The sequence below is a fragment of the Bombus flavifrons genome, chromosome 12 (genome assembly GCF_040668555.2).
Source record: "Bombus flavifrons isolate JBK064 chromosome 12, iyBomFlav1_principal, whole genome shotgun sequence".
NCBI lineage: Eukaryota > Metazoa > Arthropoda > Insecta > Hymenoptera > Apidae > Bombus > Bombus flavifrons.
This window is the reverse complement of record NC_138453.1, coordinates 10,835,777-10,857,463: the sequence shown is the minus strand read 5'-3', so window position 1 is coordinate 10,857,463 and position 21,687 is coordinate 10,835,777. Positions and strand designations below refer to the sequence as shown.

Below are 21,687 nucleotides of genomic sequence, written 5' to 3'. Positions count from 1 at the left end.
CGGAACTGCTGATAATAACGTTACATTATCTCCTAGCACAGAATGGAGCACGCGACCAAGCGATGTACATACAAAACGACGACGATACAAAATTTATACTTCCGGCAGCGTAAGAGGAAAGAGGAAGAGAAGCGGAAGAGGTGTCAGGAGAGCAGAGAGAGGAGTGAATTCACATTCCATCTACGTCCCTCGTTTCCTCTCTCTATCCGAACTCTGAAAGTTTTCCCGTTGTAACAGCTGCGACTCGGCAGAGAAGCGGTTTTAATTGGGTCCGCAGCTTTCGCACGTAGAAATCGTACCTTAAGGTACACGTCTGTAATTTCACGAATGGACCAACCAACCTTCGACCCTTCCGAGTCTGGAACTCTGCAGACAGCTATTTCGTTTCGTGCCAGTTTCATAATTAAAAATTGTTCGTCTACTTAGCTGCTACCGATCGTGACACCGCTTAAAGGATCATCGTGCGATAAGCGTATATAAGTAAATTGCGTATCATTCTCTTATATCATTTTATAACGAATTTATGTACGTTCTTCCATTGCCTTTTTGTACATAGGTATTTAACAGAGTCTCAGTAACGTTCACAATTTTTTTTTTAGTAAAAAAACTCCTCTTGTACTAAGTCCTCTTGTGGTTTTTTCGATAAAAATAAAATGCTTTTTCTCTAATATAAATATGATTCTAATTGATAATTATATTATAGTTTCTCAATATTACGATGTACTGTTCCTATTCAAATTTGAAGTGCAATACTATCGTATCGTGACTATCGTCAAAGTACGTGGAAAGCGTTGGCACATGGAAGCGCAACGATATGAACTACGTACTTTCAAGAAGTGACAAGAAACTTCTTCCATTTCTGACAAAATGAGCTCGTTACTCGACGATCGAGACGAAGAGACACGAACGTTATCGCAACTTCCAACGAAAGGCAGTGGAACACGATCGAAATTCTAATGTAAAACCGGGTTGCGCGAACCAGGTTAATCGATCTTCGCCGTGTTTCTTACAAGTGCTGTTCGAAACGCACGCATACTTACTCGACCGCGACGACAATAAATGTCAGCGCCTTTATATCACAATCGCGCCTCATTATACAGACGGAGCGTCGTTTTACCGCAGAAACCTACGTTCCAGTGGAATCCCAGCGTGGTACTCGAGCAAGATTATGTTTCTGGAAATGCTCGTTGCAACTTTCCCTGATATAAATCATCGCCCGTTGCACGTATGTCCGCAGAACACCGCCAAGAACTTTCTAACGTTAATTATCCCTACCCTATTAACATTTGTACAGTCACAAATATCCCGTTACGCGAGTACCAACATCGAATGTAAATCTACCTGAAATTTACTCCAGATACGAGAGGCCATGATATCTTCGACTCGATCTTCATGATTATTACGATTTTGTTCGCTGAAACTATCAACGCAATAAATATCACGCGTCGTATTAAAAACGATTTAATACGAGGAAGACGTATTAAAAACATGGCAATTAAAGCTTTACTTATGTTATGTCGAGTCATTTTGACGGATGCAGCGATTAATCTGGTTGTTTGAAAAAACAGCAGTCTAACAATCTTTTCTCCAAGTCTATTACGATAAACTTTAGATGACACAACCTCGATGACCGCTCGTGGCCTTCGACGACTCTCAATGACACGATCATCTTGATAACCTCTCATCATCTTCAAACAATGCAATCATCGAGATTCAATCGATGCAATCAACTGGCCGTGATATTTAAATAATCGTACGTGCGCGTTCACACGATTTCTCACCTTAATTTAATTATTATCGGATCGCTCGAGAAGTTTGGTGCGACTTTTAAGGAATTTGATCGAGATAAAAATTCATATCGAAAAGTTTCTTGCCGAAAAACCTGAGAGTTTGTGGAAGGATGGAATTTAATTCGCCCTGATAACAAATGTTATAGACATGTTACAAGTAGCCACTTTTTCGCATATCTTTTATATCGTGATTGATTAGACGTTCTTAATCTTATCAGAGGAGCGTTTTTTCTGAGATAAACGATTCAGAACTTCGGAGAACGAAAAATTTGCCACGAATATAATCATTACGTATACAATTCAAAAGATCCCCAAATTCTTAGAGATAAAAGCTACGATACATTCCACTGACTAGACATTCCGCGTATCGACCGTCTATTTTGCCATAAGCGCGCTTCAAAGCTAGATCGGATTCGTTACTTTCAATGTTCGAACGATCAAACCGTTGTCCTTATGGTAATCGGTCTAGCAGCTTCCTGTCCCGGATTTCGTATTTCGCTTATCGCCTTAATAGCAGCCACTTGTACCAACTGGCGACATACGTTCGAATTAAGAGCATCTATTAACCTGATTAATTACCATAATCGTATGGCACCGGATTGCATCGTATCAACGCGAAAGCTGAAACATGTTGGTACCATACATGGCTCGAGTCTCGGTTAAATAGAAACTCTGCTTCTCCGTGCAATGAGCCGCGCATTCAAAGAATCTGCGATTCTTCTCACGAGATAAAACAACACGACGAACTCGAAAACAAAGTGGGAGGCCAGACAATAATGGAGCGACGTGAGACGAAGGAAGAAAGGGAAAACGTTGATTATAACGTCAATCATAAACGTGACCCGCAACCCGCAACCTTCAGTGCGTATCTCGAATGTCGTTCCGTCTCACTCGATACTATCGACCGATGCTTCGCGAAACATCGCAAACTGGAATTTCCGATGTTTTCTCGCGTGTGCAAGGAGAAATCTAATTGTAGGGAAAAAGTCGAAAAAAGAAGACGATCGTGTCAGGAAAGGATCGAAGTATCCAGTGGAGACGAGAAGTGCGATCTATTTGCTCTTGTCGAGTGTGAAATATTACGACGGTGATTCGGTTATCGGGACGTGTGTTTGAACAATTTCGAGCACACCTATTAAACTCTTCCTATCTGTTACGAACTCGTGTAACTCAACGTCAAACGTCGTTCGAGTGGAAAACAATCGTGCGTCAAGTTAGAATAAACATATCGCCGCGCGTATTAAACCAATGCAAATTGACTTATCATGGAAATTTTCCAAAATGTGTAAATTTGGCAGCTTTGACAAATAGATGTGCTCAAAAACGACTCGCGTTATCTAAATTACGAATGTGCGTTGATATGTCGCTGATATTGTTATCAGTTTTATCATACTATTATTCTTGAGCCTCTTAACTTTGATAACTGACTTCTTGTCGTGTAAAAACTTTCAATTTGACTACCGGGAGCAACAAAAATGACTGAATAAAATAATTTCTCACAATTGACGAATGGAAACTAATAATGCAACTGACGTATCATTGAATCGAAAGAGTAAAAGAATAAGGTGATTAGATGTTGGATTTTTTCGAAAGAGACGACCCATAAACGAGATAGCTCACGTGGAAATAGCGACAACTCGAGGTGTTGGAATCAATCGCGAAATTGATCGCTTTCGAAACGGTTAACGCACGCCTTTTCGCAATGACAAAAGTTTAACGGACCGGAATTGAATTCGACCAAGGAAGCACCCTTCAAGAAGAACGATAGCGAGGGTAAAACGAAAAGTTAAAGAACGTCGAGACTCCGGCTGTCCGAAGAGAGAAAATTGGATTCCGCGTGTTAACAACAACCGGCACCAACAACAACCACGTCTGCACGGAACAAACCTCTGCCGTTCGATTATGCCCCTTGCGAGAACGATCTACGTTTCGTTGATTTCGCGCAATCCCACTGTGAACGTTAATTTGTGTTCAATGATGCGCGAGATAAAGGAATTTTTTGACGATATGTCTTTAAAGACATATTGCAGACACGTTACGATATACACTGTGCATTTTTTTATTGTAATTATTTCAATTTGCTCAAATATCTCTATTGGAAGTATTTTTAACGATTTTTTACGACGAACCGAATATTTTTGGTTAAAGCAATTTTCACGATGTTAGGTATACTCCAAAATATAAAAATCTGGATTTTTAAGGAGAAGGAAAATTTTTAATCCAAACCAATACCAACTCGCGATTAACATTAATAAAAATGACACGTAATACAAAGAACAAGAAGTACGTACTTACTTTCCGCAATTTCTAGCGATGTTCACAAGGAAATACATAGTCGAGTATTCAAAGCACACATCCAATTATTTTCAGTGCCAGTCTCCAGAAGTTCCGGAAACGAAGAGTACGAGTTGTACCGACGTACAAAAAAAGAAAGACAGAACGAAAAAGAAAAGAACGAGAGGGAGGAAAAAAAAGGAAAGATAAGGGGAAAATATTACTTCTCTGAATTAAGGAAGAACTCGGTCTACTTCCATTAAATTACGAGGAGAATCGAAAAAGTTCCCCCGTTAAGAAGAGAATAAGCGTCGGTTTCGCTTAGCGTACGCGCCTCCAACTTCAAATTAATTACACGTCAATTAGGAATACGGCTGCAGAAAATCGAGGCTTGGTCATTAAAGCTAACTACTAAGTTCACCGTACAAAGTATGTTGCAACGCACAGCAACGAGCTAATTTTCACCAAACCACCCCCTTTCTGCGCCAACCATCTCTTCGCTTTGCTCCGCTCCGCTCGTCCGCCTGAATACACCTACGGCAGCTCCTAGTTTTGAGCCAATCGCTTCTTAAGAAAGTCGACGTTTCATCCGGTCACCGGCTTATTTAAGGCGGAATTTCCTATGTGCGTCTAACGCGCGCGTCCGCGTTAAAAGCAGTTTTAAACCCGAATCACACGATGCGACATCGCAGCGGGCATCTGACGTATGCGTCGAACGTATTTGTACTGTTACTGTTTTCGCGGTGGCATCGTGTGATTCGGGCCTAAGGCTTAATGCGGACAAGGCGACTTTTGACGTTGCGATATCGCTACGATCGTACGTCTTTCTTTGTTTTCCCAGTTAAACAACGAAGACAGACATATAATCGCAGCGAGATCTTTTAACGCGGACACGCGCATTGCATTCGACGCGCATAAGAAATCCCACCTTTACTCTGAATGCACACGAGCGACATTTTACCGTACGACACCGTTGCGCTGCCCGTTCGAAAAACAGAGAAACAAAGTTCTTCTGTCTCGGTAAAGAAGAATACGCGCATATATATTTCTTTGTTTCCCCAATTTGGTGCCGTTTTGCAGCGATCTGCCTTTCGTCCGCATCGAGCCTTAACCGGTCGTGTAGCTTCTCTCTTCCTTAACGTAGTCCCTTTCGCCGATTGTTCCATTGAATCGTAATAGGTCGAGCAATTATTCAGAGATGACAAACGTAAGAGAAACATGCCAAACGAAGAGCGTTTAACGCGGTATCACTTTCTTAACAGATATTTGCTCCGCATCCGCATGGACTTTGCAAGTCCATTTTCTCGATACAGTATCCGCGGTCTGCGCTTCTTACGTTTATTAACGTATTCTTCCGAACTTTCGGCGTAAACATTTTGTCGATACCATTTGAATAGTTACATGTGGACTGGATTGATATAAACTCGTTCGCGGTAAAGGAAGGAAGAAAAGAAATAAAAGGAGAAACACGATTTCGTAGCAAATGTGATTTTCGTATGAAACGAGGTTGAATATTTAACATTCATGAAAGTTGTTTCCAACAGTGCCGATTCTAGACTTGAATGCCAAAATTTTGACAAATCTAGGTTAAAATTTCAAATTTCTCGGCGAGCTTCTAAAAGAAGAAATATCGCAATTTGAAATTTGAGCCTGAGAACCGAAAGAAACTTCTCGAGCCCAATGATGGTTCACGATTTTAATTCCTTTCAATCAAAGCGCAAAACGTCCATGAACGATGATTCTATGAAGATAAACGCGGTATTAATAGCTACGACGTTAAAAGCAGAAGATTCATGCGATCGCAATCGAGGAGATAAACGACGTTATTCGAATCCCCTGCCTCGCAATTAAAGTCGGTTGCGGGCAAACACATCGGTAATTATAATGGGATTCGATATGACCGCATACAGAACACGCGTCGCGAACAGAGAAGCGGTTGACCGATAATAAGGATATTGGTAACGGGAAGTGGACAATGATCATTAGAGAGCGAGAGAGCGGTGGGTGAAGAGGTATAGCGAAGTTCTACGTAACACAGGTCACCGACCTTTCGACCAAATCATTCTTTTTCTCGTCAGAAAGAACCGCAGAAAAATATTCAATCGCTCTTCAATCGCGAATGAGTTAAGTTTGGTTATGAACAAATCGTTGATACGATTCGTCATGAATTTTCGTGAATTTATACGTGACTGAAAGGATACGATCGTTTAACGAGTCCCTTTGATTCTATTGCGAGATTGTGACTATCCGTTAATTAATCAGTAACTTCTGTGCGTGTACTTTTGTATCGAAAGAATCGATCTCTGGATTTTCTATGTGTCGATCGTTCAACCAGAAGATACAGTAGAGAGAATTGTAGAAAGAAAAAGGATATATTAAGAGATTAATTCAGTATCGTGAAATGATAAAAAATTAACGATGCAGAAGTTTTATTAAGCTTATACTATAAATTGTTTCTTAATTGGGATGAGGTTTAAAGCGGAAGAAATGTTTCATAAATGTGAACTTTAAAATGAAAAACAACAAACATTCGTTTAATTAATCTGTCGCAGTGAACCTTCCGATCTAACGGATCGCTCTGTACACTGCGTAATGCGCGTACAACCTGCTTCGAAATCAATTAAACATACCAAGAAGGAAACACCAAAGGCTGAAAGAGCAGTCGCTCGAAATCCCCAAGACAGCTCTAATAAGTACCTCGTCAAAGGTTTCTCTGCCTTGTTTGGATCTCTCTAGCATTACCATCGCAACCGTTAAATCCTCGTGAACCAGAGTACCTCTATTCCGTTTGGTTCAAGTAAACTTATATGGATACTTGTAGTTGGACAGATGCTGTTGCGAAGATCGTACAAACACACCAGGTCGAACTACACGGAACCTGACGTACGACATACTTACTCCAGTTCGTGGAATACAGCTCTTCTGCGTGAAATTTGCCATCTTTGCTAATGCCGCGATTACAACTTGGTTTTTACGTCGGCAAAAAATCGATTTAACCTCTACCAAAACTACCGACAAATTAGACCATAGAACGTAACTTGAGTCAAGGAAATCAAAATGGAAAGATCTACTTGTTTTTGACAAATTACATTTTTTAATAGACCCGTTACGTATAGAGCGATTACGTTATCTTCCTTTCAAAACAATAACTTTAAGGTTTCAATGTCTTTTAGCTTCAGGTTAGATACGCGCGATAGCCTTAGATATATAGTTTCGACTCACGCGTGATTTCCACCGTAACAAATTTCCACCGCGGCTTGCAAAACGAAAGCTATTTAACGTATAGAAAAGTTGGAAACCAGCCCCATAATCTCGATAAAACCTTTTCAGTGAGTCGCTCGACCGCTTGTTAATAGCCGGAATTACGACTGTTCGAAATTCGTGTGTCTATGCAAATATTAACAACATTGGTAACACCAAAGTGGTTTACCTCTTGTTTGTCCATAAATACGCAATTTATAACGAACGAACTGGTTACCTACGTTGAACTATTTCATTTTCTGTAAATTGAGTTTATAATAACGTTCCGTTAAGAGGATTAAGAAATATACACTTTAACAGAGGTACTCTTTGCGTTGATTTACGAGTTTCGACGAATACCATGGAAGTCTTGTATGAGTTCGATAACAGTTGAAACGACTCGGTACGCTTAAACAAAGATTCGCATGCAGCCAAGTTAAAGCACGTTGAAAACAGTATCTTTATAGACGATACGGTCGATAACCCACTTAGGGAAGCGTGACGCCGACACATGAAATAGGTTTGAATCATGCCACATAAAAAGTTGAGCAATATGCTCGTCATAGTGGTACTCCGCGTGCTTTCGTTATTGCTACTACTTGTAGCAATCTGACATGTAGTTTTATTTATCACGGTTTACTTTATTCCTTGGAGAAAATTTTAAGTACGAAAGAAATAATTGATTTTACTATTAAGCGTCTACGTTATTTCTTCATTCAGAACGTTCTTCGTTAGAATACGTAGCTCTGAACGATCATAAACATTGAACGATATCATTGAAAATCTTCTTATTTTGCATTTTACGATTAAATTATATTTCGTCGGATGTCTAGATAATAGCGGCAAAAAGTTGGACATTCCTTCGATTTAGTAGGACCTGAGCGTGTCAAGAACTTGAGCACGACGCTTTAACAAAAATTATCCTGAAACGCGATATCGATTTCGTCTCAGCAGTAAAAAAGCGCGTCGTTAAAAAAATCTAAAAAACGCGAGCCTCGTCATGTATCGCGCGTGAGTTTCGTCGAGGCAGCGCGATATTGTTTAACGAGGCACGCGTGCATGCGACGAGACTATTATATTATCGACATCGAAAATCTCGATGATAAATCCCGCGGGCCGGTCTTTATTCGCGAGCCTCGCAACCAAATTCATACACAGCCATCTCGCACCGAATGCGCCGCGGCTCTGCCGTTCGGTACAACTCGACGAAACGGCCGGTTACAATTACAAACGGAGTTCCAACGCGTGTAATCATGACATACGCACTTGCAAACACGCTCGTTACAACGCCGGTCGCACATGTACACATTGAAAGGGGAAACGACGCGAGCCAGACAATTTATTCCCCGCTATCTGAGCTAACGTTTACATTAACCAACGCGAAATCGTACGTCGAACGGTAACAATGCAGTGACCGACGTGCTGCTCATCATTTTATCGTTCCACAATCCGCCCGACAATCTGTCAGTCCGCGAACACGTTCTTTTCTGAATTTTTCAAGTCGTTTTCTGGGGCAATTTCGCCACAAGTGCAGATTACGCTGCGATTACCGTCAAAGTCGATATTATTGCTACTCGAGAGGGAATCGCTGATTTTATTAGAGACTTTGGGAGATAATGGAAACAAGATGGACGTTAAATTTGAAGGGAAGATAAAGAGACGGCAATTTCGAAGTTTCCAAAGAGTTAGATCGAACGATCGTACGATTAGAGAAATTGGGTAGATTAAATTATATTAAATTTGATGTTCTCTTGTTCCGTTGGGAAACAACGCCTCTCGCAATTTGCACGAAAAGTAAATTCGAAAAACATTTAACGATAAGAAAATTATGCCTATTACGGGAGTCTCTCGCCATTGGACTAATCTTAATGATTAGTATTATCTAGTAAGCCTGACAATTTCTGTGACAGTAAAGTTTCGATAAGAGAAACAAGCATCTTGCTTATTTCATGAAAATCATCGCCGTCAACACGGAATATGTTAATAGGAATACTACACACTCTGTAAGCAAGCTGCGGCGAGATTACGTGACTGGTTTTACTTTTATCCCGGTGGCTTTATTTCTTTCGTGCCGGAGATTGCGTTTATATGTGACCACAGTCGGTATTTACTTCTTTCCACGCACCCGTTTTACACACCAAGCCACGGAATGAATTTCAACGCGATGTGAAATTATCCGTGGCTTCACGCGACGTTTTACAGCAAATTTCTCACCGATAATTATTCCTTTCCCTTTTCTATGGATCCAGTTCTCCCCTAATGCAATTTTTACCCGCCGCGTATCGCGGTATATCTATGCTCGGGATACAAGATTATTACTGTGTCGGATGCAATAACGCGGAAGTACGCAATAACATCCATTGCGAGCCTAATGCAAATGAGTGCTACGCTTCCTTTCGCTGCGTCGTTTCAAACGTTTCGAACGTTTCGTTTCGCGATTACGCATTATTTTTATTATACAAATATTACAGCAGAAAAATATAACAAGCACGATTCTGTTGATTTTCTGACATTGATTTTATTTAACCTTCTTTCTATATCTAAGAACCAATAGGTTTTTTAATTCGAATATGTATAGTATATTTGGAACTAAATATACTCAATATGCGCTTTAAAATAATTCAGCTACCTTTTATCCGCAAGAACGACACTTGAGAAAACACCAGACAATCCTACGACATCGGAATAATAGTAAAATCGATGTGAAAAAGGAAGACACGTATACGAAGACGCGGCAACTTGGCAAAGCTCTCGGAAACCTTCGCTCGCGTTTCGAGCGATTCCCGCCTCAATTATTAAACCCATGGCCGGAGGCTGACGATCACAGAAATAATCCCAAGCGACGCAACGACGAAGAACGTGGGTGGTCGAACCTGCTGGTCTCTGACTTCTCGATTTCGTCTCGATCGTATTCGACAAGCACGCATTTCCATAAGCCGAGAAAGCTGTGCGGACGTGTGGATCACCCGCGACGCGACGTTTCTCCCTGGAGCACCCTGTCGCGTCGGTTTTCTCGGGAGCCGCAACGGAAATCCCGATCGAAGTCAGAATCCCCGAGAGACGTTCTGTGGTCTCTCGATACACGGGTTATAGTCGGCGCAGCGATGTATGCGCTCGGAGCATCTTGAGCATCCTCGTAGCGAACGCTTATATACCGCAAGCGTTATGTCGAGATGCTCACGGGCTCGATAGATTCAAACCGGCAAGAGAGGAAAAGGGAGAAAAAAGAAAGACAAGAGAAGAGAAAAATGTGGAAGAAAAGGAAAGAGAAAAGAAAAGAGAATATAATAAGAAAAGAGGTGAGGAAGAAATAAGAGAAGGAAAGGAATGAAAGTAAGAGAAGAAAAGACCAGTTGTAAGCAGAAAGAGAGACAGTCGAATAGAAAAGAGGAGGAAGAAATCAAAAGAAGAGGGAAAAGAAAAGACGCCCAAGTGAAAGACAGAAAAAACCGACGAGGAGAAGAAGACAGCAATTGGAAACGGAGAAAGAGACGACCAAGCGTGCGAGAGAAGAGACCGATGAAGAGAAGCGAACCGACCTGCCTGAGTCAACCGGTCTAACCACATGTTTGCCTGCAAGTCGCTATGCAACAGGATGGGGTTCGCTCAGAACCGTAAGCAACCTCCGTTAAGCCGCATTTACACCGAAGAACAAATCGATCGGCGCGACATTTCTCCGTGGAAAGCGACGTTTATCCTGTAGATCGATCGCGAGCGTCGCGGCCAGAAACCGCGGACAAAGAGAGACGCCGTGCGACGCCGGTAGCTGTGTAGCTGTGTAGCTGTTGTCTCGCATTTAGGTTAATTAATGGAAAGGGCTGCTAGAAACTGGAGTTGTTGGCTTTACGCTGCGATACACGTGGTGGTAGCGGTTACACCAGCATTCACGATGAATCGAGATAATCGAGATTGAAATTTTTCCAACGCTATCCGCTGCTACCGTCTACGTTTCGTTCGACGCGCGCGCAAACATCCGGATAGCTATCGTGATATATCCGTAATTAGGATCTGTCGTTTGATCGATGCGCCCTATTAAACCAATTTAAATACAATGCCTGGGACGCTCAACTTTGCTTGGTGTAGATATCTTTCTAACCAGATTGCCGTGGGTAGATCGAGTGGAGGGTGCGTTCGACGTTAAGTTCGATTATTTCTTCGGAGTTTAATTATTGGTTTAGAGTGGTTGTTTCTTGAAGAAAAAATGAGAAGGTAGAATACAGGTTCGTTTTGTTTTACTTGTTAACGGAAGACGCTCTGTGGTGGAACGTAAACGAGGCTGCTTGCTCCTTGAAAGAAAGTTACAAGTTTTGCTTGTTTAATTACGACGTTAGACTTTTTATCGTCGAAGCTACCGACTCAGAGTTTTGTAGTATAATGTACACGTACACTGAAGTAAAAGTAGTAAAATTCATTTTACTGCCGTAATATTCTACGATACACCGTGATACCTTGCCAATTCTTGACCAAACATGTTCGAACTCTGTTTTCTCTATCCCTCTAATAACACGATAATTAAACCATACTTTGTGGAAAAATAGCCAAATGTCCGAACGTTTTTCGACTCGAGCGTATATCCGGACGAAACAGCGCCAGATATCCGATATACGGAAAAATATACAGCCATTTTGGGATTCGATCGCGCGATAAAAAGAACTGTTCGATCAGGAGGTGTGGGGAAACAGCGAATTACAGCTATCCGACCCGAAGCGGCCCCAACGTGCATAACACGCGTGCGTACACGCGTACAACGGTATACCGGCCGGTCATTTAAAATTTAAATGTTCCGCATCCCGACGCACTTTATGTCGGTATCACCGATGCTCTTTCCCAAGCTGGACGATGCCCATATTTTACAAACCGCACATGAAAATCATTTCGCAGGAAAATCATGATATTCCTGTAAATATCGTTGCGTAAAAATAGCCGATAGTTTTCGAGAGTACGTTTTCCGTTTGAAATGGTGCCGTGTTATTCAACAACGCGAACAAATTGCTTTATCGCGGTACGATTAGTTCCGCTACTGTTCGAATTCGAATTTTCCCCAGAATTTTGGAATTGGGAGTTATACAACAGCGAGATCTGCTTTTTTACTATTTTTCTACGGCTGTGGAATTTCGAATCTTTCGTGTTATCGTCTTTTTTCCGTAAACAATGGCTATAGATAGATCGTAGATAGCTTGAATTTACAACAGGCAGATCTGGATTGTATATTTTTGTAAAGATGTATAATTTTAAACGTTAACTGTAAATGTTAAGCTATATCGTAGAAGTACGGTATTTATTATATAATATCGAGTCGTTCGAGAAAGTCTGACTTGTCATAAGGTCGATGACGCTTAAATACATCGAAGCAGACGAAAATCAATGAGAATATGCAGGTACGTGAAATTCACATACAGGTTAAAACTACCTTTCTTTTATGAATAAAAAATATTTGAATAAGATAGAATTTGATAGATTTTAAAAACGGTTATATTGTACAATGTACTGGACTGTATTATACGTTAAAGAAGGACGTGGTAAAATTTTATGGTATACTATTACTCTGAGTCATCTGTTTTTGATACATCAGATAATGGAGGTCTCGAATAATAGGAGCTGGGATAATCGGGGAACCATAAAGTTGCAGCCCAGTTAAGTTAGACCTCGACGTGCTTAAAGCTATGAACATTTCCCAACAAGACTATGAAATAATATCGGGCGGTGGAGCTTCTCTATAGATTACATAAATTAATCCACTCGACCGAATCGAAATTACTCGCTCTTATTCGCTGCCTCTTCGACTCCTGTACAGAAACAAACTCTGAAAAGGGAGGAAGTCGAAGATACTAAAAGCTACTAACAGAAAAAAGATTTATGGATAATTTAACCGCGTCTAAAATAACAATGCATTTAGGATTACATAAATAAATTCATTGGTCCGAATCGGAATTACTCGTTATTAACTATTTCCTGACTAACTATTTGCAATAATAAATAACAAAAAAAAAAGAAGAAAAAAGGAAAAGAAAAGAAAGAAATCAGGAAAAATATTAAACCGTGCTGAAGCGAAATTGATCGATACATCTAATTGCGTCTAAAGATCATCTGAACTTGATTTCCTCGGTCAATACTACGGAATTATGCAAACGAATAACATATATACACGGATTGAACCGGTCGTCAAGGTAAACCGGAACAAAATGAGGTCCAAGATAGAAGCAAGATTGCCACGACGAGAATCCTCAGCCGCGCTATCAGAACAAACTGCTACGAGCAGGTGGACACGTACCACGGTTAAGCTATATCGCGGGCGAAAATAGGGGGAAACGAGGTTGTTACACCTCGTACGAGGGAATCCGCTTTGAAATCTCGGCCGGTGTTCGTGGTACTTGGACGCGTCGCTTAGAATTTTCGGCACGAGCTGGAAAAAATCCAAAGACGGAAACGACGTACGCTATGAACGTACAAAAGGAAAGATCGGTCGTCTAGAACGACGAAGAAAGAAGAACAAGGAGAAAACGGGTAATGGAGGGGGGAGAAGGCTAACGGAGAGATTGAAATGCACGGAATAAATTTCAGGCACCGAACGCGAACGTTGCAAAGAGATTTAATTAAAGATGCATTGCGCTTCATTTCTGAAGTTGAATGGAGCCCGTCGTCAGCTCCAACCTGCCCTCCTCTCCTTGATTACATCCACCCATCGACCTCCGCATCGCGTTCACTTTTTATCCGGTCAAACAAACCGACCAAATTCGCACATCCCTGCTCAAACGTTAATTGAACTTTTCCTGGTGCCTCGTTTACCACTAACCTCTCCGCGAAATTATTTTATCGTGTGTCATTACCTGTAATTACGAGATCAGGGAATTTTTCGTAGCCAAGGTCGAGGAATATTTTTTCGGAGGGCATATTGTGTAAACGAATGGTTCGATCGAAAAGCTGAGAACGTTGCTGTCCGTTATTGACGTAAATTTGTCCGTGGATGATTTATACAGCTATGTACGAAATCTCATATTGCAGTTTAATATAGTCTTGACACATATGGAATTCGTACAAAATGTACAAATATTAACTGTACTGCGTGTAAACAGGACAAGTTGCTGGAGCTACTGCAGGTACTTTCCAAGGGTTGAGAGCAAAATTACTCGATGTTTGTGTGACCCTTTCGTACAAATTTACCGAGCGACGTAACTCCTTGAAAATATCACAGGGATGATGAGAAAAGTAGGTTTAACTTTCGTCTGGTTAAAACGTATCTCTGGTTCAGAAGCAAATGGATCCCTACGCGTCGTTAAATAGACATTAATCTACAAATTCGAAGGGTGAATCCTTCAGCGGACTCTTGAACTTGCCATCTTTAAATTTAACAGCATTTAACTACACTGATCTGATAACACGAATGAACGGACGAGCCGATAATAATCGCATATTCAAATGGAATAAAGATCGCGCGAAATAATCAAAGTTCAGCGGCGTTAAATAGAAATCGCATCTCGAATTAAGCTATCAGGCAATCCATCAACGAGCAATACGGTTTAAAAATACATACATAATTCGATAAACGTGGTTGAGCGCATCTATCATCGCGTTAAATGCGCCAGCTTTCAACGCGAATATTCGCGATTCTTTTAACCCCGCGAGCACCAGCCAAGTCCACTTGAATTAATTAAACGGTCGCACGAACCATTTCAGTGCACCAAAGGAAGAAAGCGCATGCTGCGGTGGGCGGAAATTATTCGATCGTGTTATTTTTTATCGCGAACCAAATATGTCCATCGTCGATATATTTTTTTATTTTGCGAAACGCATAACGAATGTTTGTTCTCCGCGTACGGCGCGCAGCATGCAACGCGGTGAAAAAATATTTCGCCGAGCCAGGAGGAATCGCTATCGTTGGTGCGGATCATACCACTCGGCGCTGTTCGATAAAATCATCGCCGAATTTAAATTGTATATTTATCGAAAATATACGTACGCACCGTCAATTAAAACAATCCGCGTATTGATAAAAACTCGACCCGCTGTCTCAAAAGGACGAATTAAAATAAAAATACAGACTAGTTCGAACGATAAGGGAGAGATCGATGTGCTTACGCTATGTGTTTAATATATCCCGACATAAAAACTTTTAATACACCGGATCGGATTAGGTATTACTCATAACTTACTCGTAACACGCTCATCCGCCAAAGAGATATTTATACGAATTCATAAAAAGCGTGTACACACTCTACATTGGATATTTCATATATTTTGTTATTATACAAAGAATATAGATACATATATTATACAAAGAATTATAACCTGTCTCGTATAGATTTAAATCTATTTAAAATCATATTTTTTCCAAATGCTTCTATAAGATATTCGAAATTTTTGGGTAAAATTTCAACCTATTTACAATGCACTTGATCACACCGCTATCGAACAATTTTCGCTGCTTTATCTCTCGATTTGTAAATAAAAAAAGCATCCTTTACAATATAGAAACAACGAAAAATCACGTTCGAGAGATTCGCATGCAGGACCCTTTGCGATTTGAATTTAAAATTCTCGTCTCTACCATGCAAAACATGGTGAAACGGACGTATGATTTCGCACAGTGCCCGTCCTATCGGCCACTCTGAAAAAGTTTCAGCTAAAAAGGGAAGATTTTGTATGCCGACGGGAGGCTTGATTTTCGATATTGCACGACACAGTGACTGGCTGGAAGCAACCGATAAACCCGGTAGGCAGATTTATTGCCGTCTAAATACGCTCAGCCGGATAAGAAATAAGTGCCGCAATAACGCACGTTACGTCTGCTCGCCATTAATGCGCCGGGAACGCCGGCAGCATTCCAAACGACTGCGGTCAACGAGTATCTGTTCTTTCTTGCCCCTCTGATATTGCGGTATACAGGTATTCCGTGTGTGCTTCGACGTTCCTAGGTCATGAACACGTTGCAAGAGCAAAGTGTTGGAAAGGAGATCTCCGTGCACGTGCTTAGAGTTCGTGATCGCTCTAGAAAATCTTGACGTTTCATTTTTTGGTTCGATAACACCCTAAGAGTAAACTACTATTCCCTGACTAACGTTATAACTCTTTCACGGTTTAATACAACGAGGAATGCGGAACATACGAATTAATCTGTCACTGGTAAAAGAGGAATTCACCAAACCCTAGATATTTTCACTTCTGTAGTAATTTAGAAAATTTAAGATCGATAACTGCTAATCGATGTGTATGTATATATAGGTTAACTAATTTTTAAGCAAACGATCAGCATAACCCATGATATTATCAATTTTTATTTCTCTTTATCGCTTGTATCTGACACGAATGCTGTTACTGCAAAAAATATAGTTTTATATTATCCGCGTGCAAACCGCTGCGTTTCGAACATTTATCTACGACTCCAACATATTAATCCGAATACACTTTCTGTAACCGATCTGTTTCGGCCCGAAAATATATACGGCGATCCATTTCGTATCAGCTTTCGAAACTGAACACACAATACATGATTGTGGATGATTTACTGATCAAAGACCACAGATTTTACATTGGCGAAACACTTGTTGCTAAAATCACAAGCCTGAAAAACGTCGACCCGCGTTTGCGAGTATATGCGTCGATTTCAGATTTTGCAATTAAAAATGACGAATGCTAGCGGGAAATAAATATTACTTTGCCTTTATCGGTATGAAAAAAGACGAGACGATAACTACATCGACCGGAGATAAGAGAAAAAAATTATTTACACAACAATAAAAAATAATCACAACAAAGAATTAACACTCCCGACAATAATTTTTGTCTGATACGCTTGAAATTGAAAGTGAAACGTTGCGCGAATTTCGTATGTACACTGTATCGTGTGCGCAACACAACTATACGGTGTACGTAGTAATTATCCAAGTTACGCCTGTTATTTCTTGTGTATCTCGTGGTAAACAACGAGGACCATCAATCACAAACTATGAATTAACAATCGTCTAAATGGAGTGGAAGCAATCTGCGGCTTTCGCCTCGTTACGACTTTAATAAAATATAGAACGCACTAACGAATCAATCTTATCACCACGTTATGTCTCATATCGTCCAATTACGTGTTTTTTCGCGGATAAGTCACCACAGTTGCGCTAGTCTATGCGCCATGATAACGATTAATAGGTACCAGACGATAAACAAAGTACAAGGTTACAAAGTAGCTTTGCATCTCTCTATGCAAAATTAATTATTCGTCATGCGATACAAGTTTAGATTAGACGCGCGTATCCATACTTTAAAGTCGAAATCTTCGTTTAATGAAAGTCGCGTGTGTACTGATAAATCCTGCGATTTATCAAACGTTTACTCTGCCATATTAAGGCCAATTTGCAATTCTTTTCGGTCAGTTTACAACCCGAAATTGTTTTTTAACATCGTGTTGATTAAAGAGAATTTAAATATAATTAATATCCTTTCATCATTTCTTTCTTCAACTAGAACCTGCAATTTTATGTATGAAGTACGTACATTATACGAAGACCCGCGCTATAAAACACGCGGAATAAATGTAAGAAAGAAAGAAAGTGTAGAACACATGTAATTACTATGTCACACATATAATTACAATCTAGTTGCCTGCTGTGACACGAGAAGTATGACCGATTAACAGGCGATGTTCTCTAATTGTAGGATACATGAATCGAGCAAACTATAATATCGATAACAATATGTATTCGTGCATGAACGTCGTGTACACGTATACGCACCGATACGAATTTCACGTGCACGTAATCGCAACTACGATCGGTACGTTGCGTAGTATGGACGATTTGTTCATAATTTTCCGTTGAAATGGAGCAGCCAAGTACTAGGAAACGTAATACCACGCTTGTGCCTTCTGGCACGAGTTACTATCTTTTAGTGGATTAGCGTTTAATCATTGAATCGAACGTACCTAAAGTTTTATACGGGGGAACCTTCGTTACGGCAACTCGTATTATTCGGGCTATACTTGCCGGTAGCGGCATTCTGTTATCCGAACATTCCATTATTCGAGCATTTCTTTATCCACGATGCCCCCGATGGCCCCGACTCTTTCTCTCTGCTTTTGCTTTTTCAGCCAGAAACACATTATGCATGGTTGATCGTAATACGATGATAGTAAAATATAATAAAGCTTATATGCATAATTTGGTATATAGGATTAACGTAATACTCGTGTTACGAAAAGGCTGCACGTTAATTAAAGAGATGATAAACGTGAAATAATCGAGAAATTTTAATGTAACGTGATACGTATTTAAAATATCGATACCTCGTAGATTCAAATATTTTGCGCTGATTCTCGTATTCTCGTATACTTAATAATAAGTTTCCCGAATTTCTTATAGCTGATCCCAGCTTGAAATGATATTTGGTGGGTGATTTCTGTGATTACCATTTATGAAAAAATGATTAAAAAGCACACTGATTAGCTCCAAATCAACAGCAGGATTTTTTCTGTCGATTACGAATGAAACGTCGTTCTGGATTACCTTTAAATGTTTTCACCGACACCAAGTTCGTCGACAATGTTTATTTACCAACAACCGCTTCACCGACATAGCCTTTGTACGATAATTATTATGCCGATCGTCATACGTTATCGTTGATCGTGTAGCTTTATGCAAATGTTTATTTCCGTGCATAGAAGAATAAAGAAATATAACGATTATCGGCGAAAGACGGAATCGGTAAAATGATCGTCGGTAATTCGAAGGTTAAAGGTAACCGCAGAATTTCGTCGTAAATACCAAAAATCATTTGATATTATGGTTACGAGCTATAAAACCGAGCAACGGGGAACATCTCGGAAGGGAAAGAAACAGCCGCGCAAACACGGGTTCGACAATTCGCAGACACGAAGGGAGCACACGCGTCTCGTACGTTTTCCGATCACGTTTGCGACTTGACGCGAAATGAATTCAAATCGTCGCGCAAATAACACGGGCGGACGCGCTGGAATAGCGTTATATCGATAGACGAGGAGGAGTCGATAGACAGCCGATGGTGGACGCGTCATAGAGCGGCTACGAAATCGCGATTACCTCGGGAGAAACGTAGTCGTTTTTAACCCCCCGCCCCCTTATCCGAATCGCGTATTAGCAAGTCAGAAATCTCGAAACGTTTGGAACGCGAGAATTCGTGGAAATTTTGCGAAACGAGAAGGATCGATCGAATGTATTTAAAATGCTAAGCGAATCTCTCTACGCGGATATCAATAGCGGAGAGCGAGGAGTGGCCACGACTCCGAATGCTCGTTACCGGAAACGAGAGGCCGTGTAATCACCGGCTGTTCGGACGATACCCCACCATCCTTTATTTCCAGATAGCCAGGGCAATGTTTTCGTTGGCGTTTCGCGACCAATTGGAATTTCCACAGCCGTTATCCACCTAATAATCACGAACAACGCCAATGACGCCACGCGCTCTTGCCGGGTCAGGGATCAAAGCGAAAGCCACTATAAATCGATTTTTCGCCAAACTACTTCCCACCGATATTTCAACGATGAATTCAAAAGAATGCCGATGCATAATGCGGACAGGCGCGCGTCAAACCCTAAGTGCACGTTCGCTTATGTAGATGTAGGTCATGCGTAGCGTGTGCCTTCTTATCCGAGTGGTAACTGGGTTATTCGGTACTACGAACAACAGGGTAGTTCGTTCGCGGACTACTGAAGCGGGTGGATTTTAATCGAACGAAACCGAGAACCGTGTTGCTCGTCCGGTTTCGGAGGAAACTTCAATTCAGTCGATTAAACCATAACCTTGGTTGAAGGATACCGTGTTGCGCGTCTCTCCGATACGCCACCAGCGTGTTTCTATTTTCTTTTTTCAACCGCGTCCTTTTTTTTGACGGCCTTCCCGCTACGCAAACAAATACTTGATCGAACTTTTGTACGTCCACTACTCGCGAATGAATAAACAAGCTCCGTTACGATTACACATCGACATGTACTTACACATGTACGCGTATAAACAGTACGTCGCATATACGCACGCATGTACAATGCACGTAGGCGAAGAGTTCATGACACTTTTCAAGGCGGGAATTTAAAGCGAAACACGTTTTCAACACGCGAGCTGGTAACGAGAAACGTCGCAACACGCGACAATAACGAGAATAATCGACTTACCTAGGAGTTAACCGGCCAGGGGGGAACGTCCTCGCGGCAATCTCGACGGCTACGCTTCCGCCGTCGCATCCACACACTTCTGCACACTGGACACACGCGAGCGGAAACGCAGTTGCCGAACGGGCACGACACGAATCAACGCACAACGGGGGGGATCTCGAGAACTCGATGGTTCGTCAGCGCGACACACGCGGCAAAATTCGAGGGAAGAAACGCGATGTCGAGACTCTCGACTGACTTGAAATTCCGATATGTTATGTTATGTTATGTTTGTGCGGTAAGCATGACTTGACAGGTGACAAGTTCGCGTCGCGAGGCAAGAACGAACGTACGGCGGAACCTCGCGATACTCTCGATACTCGCACGCCGAGAGACCGGCTTCGACTGTCGAGCGACGCTTCACTGGCCTCACCGAGGCCTCCTAGCCGCCGCTGCTGTCAACGACACGCGGACTCCGCACCCTCTCTCGTCCCTCCGCGCGGCTCTTCCATCGGGCCGCAACTACGCTATCTCTCTACTTCGACCGGCGTATCCCCACTCGGCGTCGCGACGCCACCGACCACTTACGAACCCTCACGAGCGTCGACGAGCACTGCAGCGCGCAAACGCCCGCCGATTATTGGCGCGCCGAATGAATTCGTAGGCGATTTAAACTTTGCACTTTATTGCTTACCATCTGGTTTCGATACAGGTTGTTATGTTTGGAAAATGATAAAGATTGGTAAAAGTATGGACGGTCTGGAAACAGAAACGATGATATTCAAGATGTGTTTGAAGAAACACTGTGGTTAGAGAGGTTGTTCGTTTGCATAGCGTTACAGCTTTTGAAAGTTTTCAGTGAGAATCGATGAGGTTTGAAAGGGATGGAGGCTTGAAATAGATTTGTTATGTGTTTTGATAAATATGGTGGCTACAGAGCAGTAATTGTAAAGTAACCTCTTTACTAAAAAAAAGGTATCTCAAATGTTTAGCTTATGACAAAAGACACTCTATCTCAAAGTCTGTAAATATTTACCATGACTGAATTTGTTGATATAAAATTCTACTTACAAAAATTTGATAATATGAAAACGAAACATATAGAGCCTGATAAAGCGAGGCTATATTAGAAAATGAGAGTCTGTGCAAATATTCTTCGTAGCGACCTTGTATGTATTTTAAAAAATTTTCCGTGAAATCTATTTTTTTAGTATCGGTTAAGTATGTATTTGCAAAGGCAGAAACATTTTAATCTACAACTCATAAACTTATAA

At 41.2% G+C, this 21,687-nt stretch overlaps 1 protein-coding gene across 4 annotated transcripts in view; it reads right to left on the bottom strand.

The window, feature by feature from the left end:
• The window catches only part of Pgant9 (polypeptide N-acetylgalactosaminyltransferase 9), a 293,677-nt gene extending 272,762 nt beyond the window's left edge, over nucleotides 1-20,915 (bottom strand). For 3 of the 4 annotated variants that reach the window (XM_069124997.1, XM_069124994.1, XM_069124996.1), the window contains exon 1: nucleotides 20,435-20,912. The gene's annotated coding sequence lies outside the window, so the exon portion shown is untranslated. Of the gene's footprint in view, nucleotides 1-20,434 lie in introns of all 4 variants that reach the window. The other variant, XM_069124998.1, reaches the window with a different exon arrangement.
• Nucleotides 20,916-21,687: the final 772 nt, after the last annotated feature.